This window comes from Phasianus colchicus, chromosome 13 (assembly GCF_987193195.1).
Source record: "Phasianus colchicus chromosome 13, bPhaCol1.hap1.1, whole genome shotgun sequence".
NCBI lineage: Eukaryota > Metazoa > Chordata > Aves > Galliformes > Phasianidae > Phasianus > Phasianus colchicus.
Window position 1 is genome coordinate 3,444,265 of NC_143448.1, and position 14,895 is coordinate 3,459,159.

Here is a 14,895-nt window from a genome sequence, read left to right on the forward strand (position 1 = left end):
AACCTTCATGAAAGGTTGCTCATTTCCAAGAAATTAGTGAGAAAGCATGACTTAATTAAAATTTTCTTTTATTATTTTCTAAAGCCTGCCTAGATGTTTTATTTTTAGGTGACATCATAGAGAGAAAATATTCAAAATGTTCAAAACCAATTTAATGTAGTTCAATATAATAAATGTCTTGTACAACAGGTAACCAGATGGGAGACTTTTCAAAGTTACATGGAGTGAGTGACTAATTTCATAAAGATACTTTCTGTGGTGTGGATATCCAACAAAATGTGAAATATATTTTGCCTCCAAAAGACACGTTTGGCTTCTGCCCAGAGAAATAAACAATATTAAGATTCAGTTTGTGATGTGCCATCAAAACAATTTCAAACAAGTAGCCCTTCACTGTCAATTGGTTATGAAATAACTTCTTCCCTTCACATCTTTCCAGTATCTCTATTGTAGTTTAATCTTTGGAACTGTATGTCAGCTGGTGTTGTGCAGCAGGATTACTTTCAAGAGAAAAAGAAAAGGAGAGCAGATAGGCCACTAGGAGAAGGAAGAGAAACAGTTCTGCATTTTAAGCACAGTGCGGTCCATTTTGGGTAGATGTAGGTTATGATGTGGAACACAGAGGAGGGAAAAAGTTATTTAAATAACAAAGCATAAATTAGGCAAAATACCTGGAATGCAGAAACACTTTGAGGGGAAAAAACAGTTCCTGAATGAAGTCTGAGTAATGATTGTATCACAAGAAACTTCTGTGTCAGAGAACACAGCTTGAGCATTCCAGGGAAGAACTATATTTGTGAGATCCCAACAGAATATCTTGTTATTCTGACACAACTTCTAATTGTGGAGAGAGTTTTTAAACCCTCAGTAGCCTTGAAGAGAGCAAATATCTAATAGGGATGAAGTGAACTAATCAATTGAATAAGAGGAAAGTAATTATCATTAAAATATAACTAATCCATCAGAAACCAACATTGCTGTAATGCTAATGAAGGCTGAAACTTCAATCTGAATATCTAAATTCAGATTTTGCATTCTTTCTCCTCTGAAAGCTGCTTCTGTTTGGATTACTGAACCAGTTTTATTTGTGTACCTAAAAAAAAAAACTAGAGCTGAATCCCAGTTACTGGATTTTGGATGCTTTCATTCTTATGGATGCTTCATGTTTTAGAGCAACTCTTTATGGTGGGTCAGATCTTTCTCTGAAAGTGTTGTCTTTTCTGAGGAGCCAGGCTGGATCACTTCTAGAATAGCTCTCTGACTTGAAGGATCCAAATTGAAAAATGACTATCTGGAGTGTATAGTTAATATGTTCTTGTTTGTCATCAAAGAACGGTACTAGTTAAAATATGCAACATCTTGTATATCTGAATCTTGTTGTTCTTGCTGTTCCTAGGAGGAATGTGTGTTCCTTTTATCAGGTATAATCTTTTATTGGAATTTCACTTTCTAAAGCAAGCAGGTAATTTTTTTTTTATTTACTCCTTGGACAAAATGACTCATACTTTTTTGGGGAACAGAACAGTAAGGACTGATAAGCTGAACTTACCCTCTTCTGTTATGACAAGCCCTCCACAGAAATAATAAATTTCTTGCTTTTTCTTCGAGTTCCAATTGTGCTAATAAGTTCTAGCCAGTCAAACTTTTCCAGTCCAACAAAGCTGCTGAGGATTTCAGTATCATCCTTCATCAGAAAGAGTTAGTAAGCTAAATAAGGGGTGCTGGGAATGTTTGTACTGCTTTTCTCTATACAAAAAAAAAAAAGGGGAGGGGGAAGAGGAGGATTTAATTTCTGGCTGGCTACTTTTGCCAATGTCTCCAAAGTCTCACATTAAACTTGTAGGAGAGTTATTGATTGTGTATGGTAGTGGCTTCCAGTTTCCACATTAGCCCTGTGAGGAAATTAAATGATCAGTAAGTAAATATTGAAAGCATAAAGTCTGTGCTGCTCTCTTTCATTATTCATTGGAATTAGATGTTCATTGATGTTATGGGTGGAGCAAAAGATTTTTGTTTTATGTTTTATTTATTTTGGAGTACAAAGCCACTTACTTTATAACTCCTTAATAGAAGAACATTAAAATACCATTCTTCTATTTGTGAAATATTTGAGAAATGAAAATCCATTTTTATAGCCCTTCAAAAATATGAAGTTTGTGCAAGCTACAATTAGTTAAGCCTTATTTAGCAAAAAAAAAAAAAAAAAAAATTACTTTATATATTTAAAAACCAGTCCTTTAATTTAGGTATCAAGTATAGATCAAGCTGCCTACATTTGGACATTCAGGATGGAAAATTCAGAATGGTTTGAAGTTAAGCTAGTTTAATATTGAATAATCGCCATAAATAGTTTGCAAGTTCCTAGTTAATTTTTAACTTTTTAACTTCAGTTTGTTAGATTAATATTGAATATCAGATTGTTTCAAGAAAAAAAATTGATGTGATCATAGATGAGTAACTAGTACAGAGCATGGAGTTAATTAAAACAGGATTCATTAAGTATTACTCCATACTGAAGCCATATGCTGCATATCTGGTTTAAAAAAAAAAAAGTGGTAATAAAAAATAAGGAGACAATTTTACAAAACTTGTGAAACAGATTTAATTTTTGCTAAAATAGAAACCCCTAGGAAAATAATATTGGAGAAGAGAGCTAATGAATGAAGACAACTGATGTCATCTACATGGATCTACCTGCAAGGTCTTTGTCATAGTCCCCCACCACATGCTTATCTCTAAATTGGACAAAGATGGATTTGAAGGGTGGACTGACTTATCAGTTGGAAGCTCGCAGCCAAAGGGTTGTGGTCAGGGGCTGTTTGTCCAGGGGTAGGTTGGTAACAAGCAGTGACCACCGGGGGTCCATTTGGGATCCAGTACTCTTTAACATCTTTATCAGTGACATAGATGATGGGATTGAGTGCACCTTCAGCATGTTTGCCAATGACTCCAAGCTGGGCATTGTGTTTGATAATGCAGGAAAAAGAGATGCCATCCAGAGGAACTTTGATAAAAAGGTGGACCTTCGTGAACCTAATGAGGTTCAGTGAAGCAAAGTGCAAGTATTTGTACTTGGGTTCAGGTAATCCCAGATATGTATGCAAACTGAGAGAACTCCTAGAGGGTAGCCCTGCTGAGAAGAACTTAGAGGTTCTGGCTGATGAAAAATTTAACTTGAGCCAGCAGCGTAAGTTTGCAGCCTGGAAGGCCAATGGTACTGTGGGCTCAATCAGAAGAGGGCTGGCCAGCAGGACAAGGGAAGTGTTTATCTGCCTCTACTCTGCCCTCCTGAGGCCCCAGCTTGAGTAATGCATCCAGCTCTGGGGCCCCCATCACAGGGAATATGTGGAGCTTTTGGAGAGGATACTGAAGAGCTCTGCAAAGATGATTGAAGGGCTGGAGCACCTTTCCTGTGAAGAGAGAATGAAGGAACTGGGCTTGTTGAGCCTGGAAAAGAGAAGGCTGTGGGGAGACCTTGCTGCAGCCTTCCAGTATTTAAAGGGAGTTTACAGCATTAGAGAAATCAACTTTTTATGTGAGTGAATAGTGATAGGACAAGCAGGAATGGTTTTAAAGTAAAGGAGGGGGATTTAGATTAAATGTCAAGGGGAAGTTTATTACTGAGAGAGTGATGAGGTGCTGGAACAAGTTGCTGTGAGGCTGTGGGTGCCCTCTCACTGGAGGTGTTTAACACCAGGTTGTATGGGGCATTGGGTGATCTAATCTAGAACTTTTCGTAGCAGTTGATAACTCTACCTGTGGCAGGCAGTTGGAACTTGATGATCGGTGAAGTCCCTTCCAACCCAAGCCATTCTATGAAACGGGTTGGGACATGGAATGTTGGGCTGAAGACTGGATTTGATCTTAAAAGTCTTTAGTAACCTAAGTGATTCTTTAAACTAAACATTGCCAATTTAAGAGATTTAGTGATCCTACCAGTGTGTGAAAGTGGTTTTACTGAGGTACAAGTGTGCTGTTGCATGCATAAAACAGTAAGAACTTGGATTATACTTCTTAGGAAGCTGAAGCCAAAATCCATCCATCTGTGATCCAGTTGCTGGTCCAAAACTGGCACATATGCACTACTGTGAATATGCTTTTCAGTAAATTGTGTTGTTTGGTAAAGATTTAGTTTTCCACTCCCAAGTTAGTTTACTAGTGCTGGTGGAAGGAAAGGATCTGAAATAAAAAGTCTTTAAAAGGAGGGATAGCAGGAATGCTGAAGCCCTGTCATAGCTCCCTTTGAGGGTGCAGTTCCGTATCATTTCAGGGATTACATTTTTGTGCTTTGCTTGGGTACCAGCGCTAGGTCAGTTCAGACTGGCTTGGCACTGACAGTTGTTGAGCTGCATTTGTGTGTCACAATCCTTTACATAGGTAAAACTTCAATCAAACCTTAGAGAGGGTATCAGAGGTCAATGAAGTGGCATGTATAGCCTTGACAGAGCTATACTTTCCTGCTGCTAAGCTCATATGTTCAGCTGCAATAGATCTCTTGCTATAGAGCTTTGAAAGGTGGAAAGTAATTCATTGAACAAGATTATGTCCTTGTTTACTATGGCATCATCACAGTGCCAGCTGCTACAGTTTTGCCAGTCTCAGTCACAGGATTTTGCTAGCTATTCTGATAACATCTGTGATGTGGTATTGGATTGATTGAGGGGCTGGAGCATCTCTTCTATGAGGAAAGGCTGAGAGCTGGGGCTGCTTAGCCTGGAAAATAGATGACTGACACGGGATCTGATTAATGCTTAGAAAAATCTTAAGGGAGGATATCAACTGGATGGGGCCAGACTGTTTTCTGGGATGCTTAACAACAGGACAAGAGGTAACAGGCTTTAACTGCACAGTTTTTAGCTTTTACAGTCTTTTTTTACTATGAAATTAGATGTAGTTTGAGTAGCGCTGTGTTATGCTCAAAGCTCCACAATCTAGCTTGATGGAAACTGACCTCTGGTTATGTACTGATGAGAAACAATTTCTGTGCTACTTAGTAAAATTTTCTGTTCTAGTATGCAAAAGTAGTTTTTCTGTTCTGTTTTCCATAGTAGTTTAAGTCCATTTTGTGTTTTGATTTGTGGTATATGTGCAGCTAGTAAGACAGCAGTTAAAATCCCACATTTCTTGGTGTTGTTTAAGATTTATTTTTCTGGTTCAGAATGTACTGCCTGTCCCTATAATAAAAGCTGGTACTTTCCATAATGAAACACTGGGATTACTGGGATTTTTTTTATTTTTTCTTTTAAGCAAAAAAATTTACTCTTCATTGAGCCAGTAAGGGGAGTAAGTTCAGAGATGAGTGTGGTCCAAAACATCTTTGGTAACCAGTGCATTTTCATCTTCTAATTTAAGCAATAAAGAGTGTAAAGTGAGACTGTGGAGGACTCTGCCATTAATCGAAGGAGAAGTGCACATTGCAATTCAAGCTCCTGTTGTAGACAGACCTTTCATTCAGATCAATTATGAGTTCTTTAATTTGGACTCTGCAGTGACTTTTATATAATTATGCTTTCTTTGAACTGCGTTGATGTGGGTCGCCAGCAAGCACTGAACAACAAACTTGACATCTGAGGTACTGTCATTGCAAAGAAAACATTCTGAGAGCTGCAGTCATGACAGTGTAATCCCTCTCTTCCCTTGATCTCATGGGAAGTCATAATGAATGAACAGAGAGCTTTCAGCTTCTGAAGCAAGAGGAAAAAGGAATCATCCTTCTTCAGGGAGGGATGAGAAATGGAAGCTGTGCTCTGTTTTACACCACTAAGCTCTCAGTTAATACTCAATATGTAGGATTATGAGTTTTAGCAACAGTTACTGCAGAGTATCAAAATTCAGACAAGCAGAAGAAAGCTCACTGTCTGTAACCTTTGTCTCTTGTTCTAATATTGAGGAACCACCAAACTTCCTAGATTTATATGCTTTGTGTTCTATCTTTCCAAGGGTATTCCAATTTATACCTTTCTCAGATGTGAGAGTCTCAAAAAGGAGTGGTTTTGTTTTTGTTGTTTTTGTTCTTTTTTTTTTTTTAATTTATAGCCATTCTAGTTTTTTTTCTAGGAGGAAAAAATTTGTTTAATGTACTTTGGACTCTCAGATCAGTTCTTGTGATGTAATAATTTCAGATTTTGTATTGGTGAGTTAATTATTTTCTTTTTATTTGCAATTATTACAAAGTTTTTTTTCTTTGAAGAGACAAATGTGATTGTTTAAGGTCCTGTGATATGCTGAGGTCCATTAGCAAAACTCAAGACACCTGTATGCTTCCAGTTGCCAGTTTTAGAGGTGTTGCATATGCATACATGAAGATCTTTGTTTTCAACTCTTGTAAAGCCTGTGAGGGTTAGTTCACTTCAGAAGTGTTGAGGAGATTAATTATTTGAGATGTGGGGATTGCTATGCGGTAGGAGGTCTCTTAGAATCATAGAATCCCCATGGTTGGAAAACACCTGCAAGATCATCCAGTCCAACCATCCAACTACCACCAGTATTTCCCCACTAAATGATGTCCCTCAGTACAGCATCTGAGTGGTTCTTAAGCACCTCCAGGGATGATGACTCAATCGCCTCCCTGGGGAGCCCATTTCAGTGCCTGACCACTCTCTTAGAGAAGAAATTTTTCTTAACATCCAACCTGAATCTCCCCTGGTGCAACTTGAGGCCATTCCCTCTTGTCCTATCACAGCTGACATGGGAGAAGAGGCCGACCACAACCTCTTATCATGCAGTTGTAGAGAGTGATGAGGTCTCCCCTGAGCCTCCTCTTCTCCAGACTAAGCAATCCCATTTCCCTCAGCCATTCCTCATAAGACTTGTGCTCCAGACCTCTCACAGCTTTGTTACCCTTCTCTGAACACGCTCCAGGGCAACACTCTTAATCTATCAGAATGTAAAATTGTATGGCTTCCCAGTGTGAAATGACAGCTTACACTAAGGAAATAACTTTCTATTACTGTTCTAAGAGCAACATTTTCAGAAAATTTAGAAAAATAATTTTCTAAAACATTTTAACTTTAATTCCTTTTCTCCCCCAGATGACAAATCAGGGTTCTGATAAGCAAATAACAGCTTATGTTCCTTTGTCAGTGTTGGGGGGTGCTTCCATAACAACTACCTGTGCTGTTGTCTTCAGCTTTGGCTGTTCTACTTCAAATGTTTTCAGAACTGTCTCTCGCTGTACTGAATACAGATTCCCAAAATAACCATGCAAATATTAATTTTCAGAAGATGTAAAATAGATGTGTCCGGGAAATTTCCTCACAGAAAACATCTAATGCTGTACAAGTGGCAAATCTTGATTTAAAGCATTTTTTTTTGTGCTCTGATTTGGGAGTAATTGTATATTTGTTGTGAAAGGACCAGTTTGGTAAAGACAGTTAAAGAAGAGGCCATTTTAGTTAATTACTGCCTTGATTTTGCTTACGTTACATGGAATTTGAAGGCTGTAAAGATCATGGAGGGGAAAAAAGGAAATTAATGATTTGGAGCTATGCTAAGTAACTTGTGTCAGCTGATTAACAGCGCCTGTCTGATACACGTCTTGCCTCTGGCTTAAAAGCTTCAAGAATAGCTTCATTGAAAATATTCTGAGCATTCCTTTTTTTTTTTTCTTTTTTTTTCTTTTTTTTTAAAGTGGTTTAAAAGGCCAAAGCCAGTTTGAGCTCTACAGTTCTGTTCATTAATAATCTTTCTGAAAAGATTGAATTCAGAATATGGTGTTTCTTTAGGAACTTCTTACGAATCCCAGTTTATGTGAGACCTCTTCCTGGGGAGGGGAAAAAAAGGAAAAAGGTTTGGGTCTTTTTTTTTTTTTTAAATCATCTAAAGAAGATTTGTTAGAAAATACTGCATAATACTGATCTTGTTTAGTAACAGTACACTTTTGAGCATTTTGCTTTACCTTAATGTGTTCACACAGTAAATGGTAATGCTGACTTTCTCCTTCAAACACCTGTTTTGTCATCTCCTTGGGGCCTGTATTTTCTCAAAAAATGCGGTATGGGGTTTTGCTTTGTTGATTGTTGTTGCTGTTTTTGCCTGTGAGAATAGAAATGACCTCTAGGAGCTCAGCAGCAGTGAGCCTCCGGGGCTGATGTTCCCCAGAAGCTCCAAAGCATTGCTGGAATATAAATTCCGTATGCATTCTTAGTTCATGTTTAGCTTTTCTGTGGACAGGTAAGACAGACAGCTTTCTAGAATACTCCTGCTGGGTACTGTTATTTAAAATGTTTTCATTGTGCATTACACCCCATAAGTTGATGTTTGCATCATATTTAAAGTTTCCTGGTCTATTTGGCCCTTTTAAAATAATATCACAGTTTTGTTGCTTCTGGTGATTTATGCTTATGTACCAAAAGTAGTAACATTCACATGTTGCTGGCCAAAAGTGCAATGATTTTAAAGTGGTTGGTTTTTGCCTATCATTTTCATAGGCTTGCTGATGTTAATACAGATGTCAGTCTTGGAAATTCAGACAGGCAAGTGATTTAGTGTGCTTATGAGTAACTCTTTGGGATTTGGTTAACACAGAATTTGGAAAAGCTTTTTTTACTGTAATGCATAGGTTTTAGCAACTGGTTCATTCTTGTGAGATTTGAGAGATGAGGGAGGAAAATACACCAAAAATATCTGCAGTTACCTTAGAAACAATATAAAAGTGTGTAATGGTAAATTTGCCTTCAGAGTACTGGGGAACATACAGCATTCCTTTGCTCTATTAATTGTCCATCTTTCTTGTTAAGTAATACTGTGGCTTTTGGTTTTTTGGTGTTTTTAGTATTATTTTGCACAAATGGCTGCAGTAATGTAGCTAAAATTTTTTTTGACAGATGAGAATTAACAGATCAGAATTAGACAGTTCATTTTTACTCTCTGATTGTGGAAAAAAAGTCAGGAGGTGAATTGCAGGAATGCTCTGATGCTGCAAGTTCTGACAGACAGAGAGGGAAATGAATATCTAAATGTATTTACCTCTGTAAGCCTTCCAGTATATTGACCACTGGAATTTAGAGTATTGAGAAGATAAGGTTAATAAAGTCCGTATGTCAGTGACTGTATTTTTTATTTTACACCTAATGGATCTGCTCTGTACCTGTTCAATGCCTTACCCTAAAAAGTATGCCAGGAGGAGCTGTGAATTTAACTTCAGCACTCGATTGATTCAGCATTCTGTCTGAAAACAGAGCTGGATGCTCAGAATTAATTTATGCCGAAATTTGACTGCTTCCCAAGTAAAATTATTCAGAAATGGCGATTTCATTACTTTGCTGTTTTCTCCACAGACTGCTGCTGATTAACCAGAGCTATAAGATTTTCCTTCTTTGTCTGATGAAGCTATTTTTGCTTCTTCAAAGTAAAACCTGCTGAGATGGAGTGGCAAAGTCACTGATGATGTAAATGGCACACTGTGTCAGCTCTTACCTCAATCAGCTTTAAATAAACATTTGTTTCAAATGGTGAAAGAATGTAAACACAAAGTATCAAATTCAGCCCTGGAATGAGCCAGTGCCTGCCTACTGACTCCAGCTGGTTTATACCAGTGTTGAAGATGAACAGGATTATGTCTTCTTCATAGCCAGTAAGGTTTTCAAATGAACCTCCCATCAGCCAGACTTGGTAGCAGATTTAACAGTAACAGAAAGGATAACGTAGCAGTCTTTGGGAAGGAAAAAGCAAAAACCAAGAGCTCAGAGCCAGGCAGAGACCGTTGCAAATAGAATTTTACTATGCTGAGACCTGTTTTCTTTGGAAGTGTGATGAAGCTGGGGGGATGCATCTGGCGTGCTGTTTTAGCCAAAATGAAGTTGTAAGAGAAGACATTTTAAGAGAGAAATTTTGCAAAGTTTACTACAAGAGCTGAAGGATTATGCTCTATATCCTATATACCATAAAGCATTGAAAATTTCCACAAGTTGGAAGATTTTACTTTTTTAGAGAAAGCATATGACACTTCATCAATCACAGGCAGTTTTATTCCTCTGTATTCAAACAGGCTTTGTATGCTTACATTGTTCTTAACTCCTTAGATCTTCAAAAGTTGGCCATCTCTCTTCTGTGCAGATAATTTAAAAGCTTACTTCAGTTCCCTCTTTTGGCTGTGAACAATTTCAAAATTTCAAACAAGAGGAAAAAAAAAAAGCCAGAAATAGAACCACAAGTTAGAAGTATTTTAAACACCAGTGCTAGTAGCTACTGCAGCAGTAGATGTTTCAGTATTATTTAATGATTCTTCCTTTACAAAAAAGGACATTAATCTTCAGTATAGAATTTCAACCCAAATGGCCCATCTTCATCAGCAGAAGAATATTGAACTTGACTGTTTTTTTGTTTCTATGCAGTGTGCAAACTGCATTGACTCTTAAGTTCAATCAGCCACTGCTAAATAGCAGTGTTGATCCTGTAGAAAATTCTAGTTGGAGATGTGTGCACTGAGAACCATCCCTGTCTCTCAGCTGATCTGTGCTTCAGAATTCTGCCATGCCGTTTCAAGAAGAACTGTTTTTTGTTTTTGTTTTTTTCTTAAACAGAAAGTCTTAAATAAAATAATACTCTTTAAAATGGGTTGGCTTTTTTTTTTTTGTATACAGTACTTTTATAATCCCACTGGCTGTCAAGTTAGGCACCTTGTTATTACTGCTGTGTTGGAAGTACGAGCTGTAGCTCTTTCTGTAAGAGATGATTGATGTATGTATCGCAGATGAATGTGTCTAAAGAGCGGGGAGCCTTGAGTGGTTGTTTTTTCTCTCTGTCATTGTGTTTTAATTTGTTGTGTCATTAGTGTATACAAAAAAGGATTTGGATTTATAAATGAAAAGAGGTTTCTGGATTGGCTCAGTAGATTTGGATGCTGGACTAGTCAGAGAAGCATCATCGTGGGTAAGGTTTGCTACTTCTGTTGAAAGTAGCATGTTGTGAGCCATTGCTTGGAACAGCTTCTTTTTCTTCATTCCATCCTGTATGCAATATGCTGTAGACAGAAAGGCTTCAAAGCAAGGCTCTGTGAGAAGAATTGGGGCTACTCAACCCCTTTTCTCCCTGTCTACTGCTGAACTGTTCAGTGTGCACACAATTGCACCTTGTCCTTCCCAGCAATTGCTCACTAAAGCAGAACAGTTTCATCTTTCATAACTCCTTCAGAATGGAATTATATTGCTGTTTGCTCGATCTGCATTTTCATGCTAAAGGCAAATACACTGCTGAAAATACAACTTTTGTCTGTAACAAAGGAAGATGGCATGAAGTCTCAATAAAAAGCCAAATAAACATATCTAAGCTGATAAGAGAAAAAAAATTAAATAGAACATCAACTTCTCTTGCTGTTAAAAATAACAAGCTCTATTTGGAATCCTTTATCAAAATAGTACTATTTCATTTTGCTTGGCTGGTCAAGGGAACCAAACTTTTGCTTAGTTAGTGCAAATGCCACTGAGTTCTCAAAATTACAAGTTCAACAACTTTATTAAATACAGTTTTTTGTTTTTATTCTCCATATCCCAAGATGTGGCTATGTAAATGTAAGTTGGCTGGGTATGCATCTTGTAATGTTTGAAGGACTTTTACAAACCCAGCCTTGCAATTTTAAGGGTGGTTCAGTCATGTAATCAGGGTAAGAATACAATCATAAATGTTTGCTATCAGAATATCTACCCCTGAAATACAGTCTTTATTGTTCTGCTTCATATGATGAACATATATGTTAGCTTTATATTGTACTGTCTACAGCTTACATGATATACCTTCCTTGCTGCACTTCTCTTACTCAGTGACTTCTTTCCTTCTTTCATTCAGCTTTATCTGTAGTCATAAAAGGTAATCTATATTTAATATGGTTGTATCCAGCCAGGGGATTGAAAATCTAAAAATATTTTTACTCTACTATGTGCCTGCAGGCTTATATTTCATTGCATTCACTGTCAGAGAAGGATGTGGTCAGAAGTAAATTGGCTAGTCCTTTGATCAGACAGAATATTACCTGCATCTTTCTAAGAGCGGATAGGGGAGATTTTCTTTTCCCCACACCAAGTTTACTTTGCTGAACAAGACAGCCTGCATTAAAATGTTGTTTAATAAATAATATCTGTCTCTCCAAACCATCTGTAATAGCAGCACATATATCCTAAAGGAGAGTGGCTTGAAAATATTCCATGTTACTATCTAAAAATGTATATATATTGTGATCTCTCAAGTTTACTTAGAATAGAAAGGAGAGGGAGATGTATAAACTGTTTATCCTCCATTTAACTGCACATCGAGATGATCAATCACACTAGTCATGTGAGTGCAATTTGCTCCATCAGTTTCCAGCTTTTGTCAAGTTAATGAGTAACTACTGAAGTCACTGGTGATTGCTTATGGTTGCTCTTGCATGCTTTGTGAGGTAAAGCATAAGTATGTTGGTAACCAAAATTCATCTATTGCTAACATTGGGAGAAGGATGAGTAAAGAAGAAAGAGTGAAATAAAAGTGTTAAAAATATAAGGGCAGGAGCAGTGCTGTTATAGCAGGTCTCACCTCACCCTCCTGAACCACCCTGTCCCTCCCCTTCCTTCCTCCCCCCCCCCCAAAAAAAAAAAAAACCAAAAAAAAAACCAAGGGCTAGTAGTTTTTCTGGATGGCCAGGTGAATTTGATACATGTGGGGTGATTTTGTACCCTGTCATGCAAAGTGAAATACAATGAAAGCACAAAAAATTGTCAAGGAAATTAGCAAATGCTTACAAAAACCACTTGGAAGAAAGCAAACTGATTTGTTTATTTCTATAGTAAACGTATGCAAAATTTCTCTGAGCTTCATGGAGAGCTGACTCTTGCCTGGTATTGTCTGCATTGTTCTGTGAAGGCTTACTCAGGATTCTGAGGGTCAAGATGACATTCAAATGGTCACTATTCATAAAGTAACCTTTGTGTAAATACCATAAATTTGTTGAATAGTTGTTTGACTTAATAACTTTGATGCATTTATTTTTAATTCTTCCCCAGTCGAGATCTTAAATCATTACTCTGTGCTGGTATAAGCATAAAAGATAGTAGTGAAACAGAGTTCTCTCTACCATTCTGATGTGCTCCATGCACTGATGGCTGATGTCTGGATAATCTCTCTGGAGCTGTTATGTTTAACCTTGTTAAACACTAAGATATCCCCACTTTCCTTCTCAGAAATTATGGCATGCAGCCCCACATAGGCAGTTCAAAAATTAGCTACAAACTATTTTCCAGTGAGCCTTTTCCAAATGGTTTGTCTTTGAGCTCATTCAGCCTTGTGTGATGTTACAGTATATCAAAACATACCTGCAACTACATGGATTGCTTTTTTGCTCAGTAGGATGGTTTTGCTTTGTTTTGGTGTTTGCTTGTTTGTTTGTTTGTTTTTAACACACTTCAGTTCTGCTACTTTTTGGAGAAAGGTCCCTTTTCTTGCTGTTCTTATATTGATAGCTCTAAACTATATGTTCATACTTAGTTACAAGTGTGTAGCTAAGCAAACTCCTAGGGAAAAAGTCAAGGTATTAAACTCAATACTGGTCATTTGGAATATGAAAAGAATGCTACTTTTGATGCCTATTTTTGTCCAAATAGTGATTGTAGTACTGTTTTTTTCATATCACTGTACATGATCTGTTCTTACCTAGTTTTTGTATGTCTTTGCCACACAGTGTGTTGATTAACTTCAGCTTAGAACATAGAATGTTGTGCCACACTAGAATTATGACAGAACGTGTAGTATTTAACAGATACCATAACAAAGTATTGTGGAAGTCAAGCTGACTGCTGAAATATGTCTAAATTATTCTTCCTTCTGCAGTATTCATTTTACCTATGCTTGCTCATGTGTGTATTTGTAAAAATAAAACAAGCCAAAACCACCTCACTGATTATATTTTGCTTCTGTTCCAGGTCCCAGCTCAGTGCCTGGCCTAAGCAGATGAGCCAGGTTGTGGGCAAATGTGCCGGGGTCAGAAGAACAAGGATCCTAGTGCAGTCATTGCCAGCTTCGTGCATCAGGCAGCGTTTGCACAGAACCCTCTCAGTTTTCCTTTTACTGAGTTCTTTTCAGACGGGTGAGAATTAGAAACTTGTTTTTCCATCTAGCATAGTTTTATATATACTTGCTGGGAAATGAGTTATTACCAAATATAGCCTATAGCAGCCTATGCAGCAAAAATTTTCCAGTCTGGCTGTCCACCTGGAAAGCATTCAGAAAATATACAACTGTCATATTTACCTGAGATGAACATGGAAGTTATCTATTATATGCGCTATGGAGTGTCTATGCAATAAACCTAATGTTTCCCCCCAAACTATGTTTGCACGAGGCAGCTGATGTATTGTTAAAACCACAATTGTGATTTAATATTTGTGAACAAAAATATGTATGTGCTCATTTGTTTTAAATGCATTTCAGAACGCACATGTATAACGAACATATCTGGAATTCTTGGACATATGGTGACCTCTTTGGTGCTGCTGTGTGTGCATAGTTGATGTGACCTAAATACAAAATAAGTAGGGTACATAAGTACCTACAGAGTGAGGAATCCCAAAGGAGTTGGGAAAACCTCAATAATTGGAGGCATGCAGGGAGATGCTGTGTAAAACCTGATGGCTGTGAATACATACATTACAATTCCTGGGATCTGAGGACAAGTGATCAATGAAAGAACTGTATAAGTTGGTGACTGCTGTGTGTTACCTGTTGAGCAACATTTATTGTCATTATTGGCATTCAAAAATTATACCACCGTCAATACTTTGTCTGTTATAATTTGCTGTGTTCACAGATGGGACCTCTAGACAGACAGTCCCAAGTATAATTGTAGCCATAATTCAGTTTTCAGAATGCCCTGCATAAATATCTGCTTTTGTTGAAACTGTTCTAATTTATTACAGCATTTTGTCAGTT

The 14,895-nt window shown here is 37.4% G+C and overlaps 1 protein-coding gene across 16 annotated transcripts in view; it reads left to right on the forward strand.

Annotated features, from left to right (window-relative positions):
* Positions 1–14,895, forward strand: part of ESRP2 (epithelial splicing regulatory protein 2) — a 188,320-nt gene that overhangs the window by 22,435 nt on the left and 150,990 nt on the right. For all 16 annotated transcript variants that reach the window (XM_090149871.1, XM_090149864.1, XM_090149869.1 and 13 more), the window contains exon 2: positions 13,890–14,053. The gene's annotated coding sequence lies outside the window, so the exon portion shown is untranslated. The remainder of the gene's footprint in view (positions 1–13,889; positions 14,054–14,895) is intronic.